Here is a 643-nt window from a genome sequence, read left to right on the forward strand (position 1 = left end):
CTGGCACAAGACAGGGATGCCCTCTCTCACCACTCCTATTCAACATAGTGTTGGAAGTTCTGGCTAGGGCAATCAGGCAAGAGAAAGAAATCAATTAGTTAGGAAAAGAAGAAGTCAAATTGTCCCTGTTTGCAGATGACATGATTGTATATTTAGAAAACTCCATTGTTGCAGCCCCAAACCTCCTTAAGCTGATAAACAACTTCAGCAAAGTCTCAGGATACAAAATCAATGTGTGAAAATCACAAGCATTTTTGTACACCAGTAACAGACAAACAGAGAGTCAAATCATGAATGAATTCCCATTCACAATTGCTTCAAAGAGAATAAAATACCCAGGAATCCAACTTCCAAGGGATGTAAAGGACCTCTTCAAGGAGAACTACAAACCACTGCTCAGTGAAATAAAAGAGGACACAAACAAATGGAAGAATACACCATGTTCATGGAGAGGAAGAATCAATATTGTGAAAATGGTCATAGTGCCCAAGGTAATTTATAGATTCATTACCATCCCCATTAAGCTACCAGTGACTTTCTTCACAGAATTGGAAAAAACTGCTTTAAAGTTCACATGGAACCAAAAAAGAGCCTGCATTGCCAGGACAATCCTAAGCCAAAAGAACAAAGCTGGAGGTATCAC

Source organism: Colobus angolensis, unplaced genomic scaffold, assembly GCF_000951035.1.
Source record: "Colobus angolensis palliatus isolate OR3802 unplaced genomic scaffold, Cang.pa_1.0 Scaffold159, whole genome shotgun sequence".
Taxonomy (NCBI): Eukaryota; Metazoa; Chordata; class Mammalia; order Primates; family Cercopithecidae; genus Colobus; species Colobus angolensis.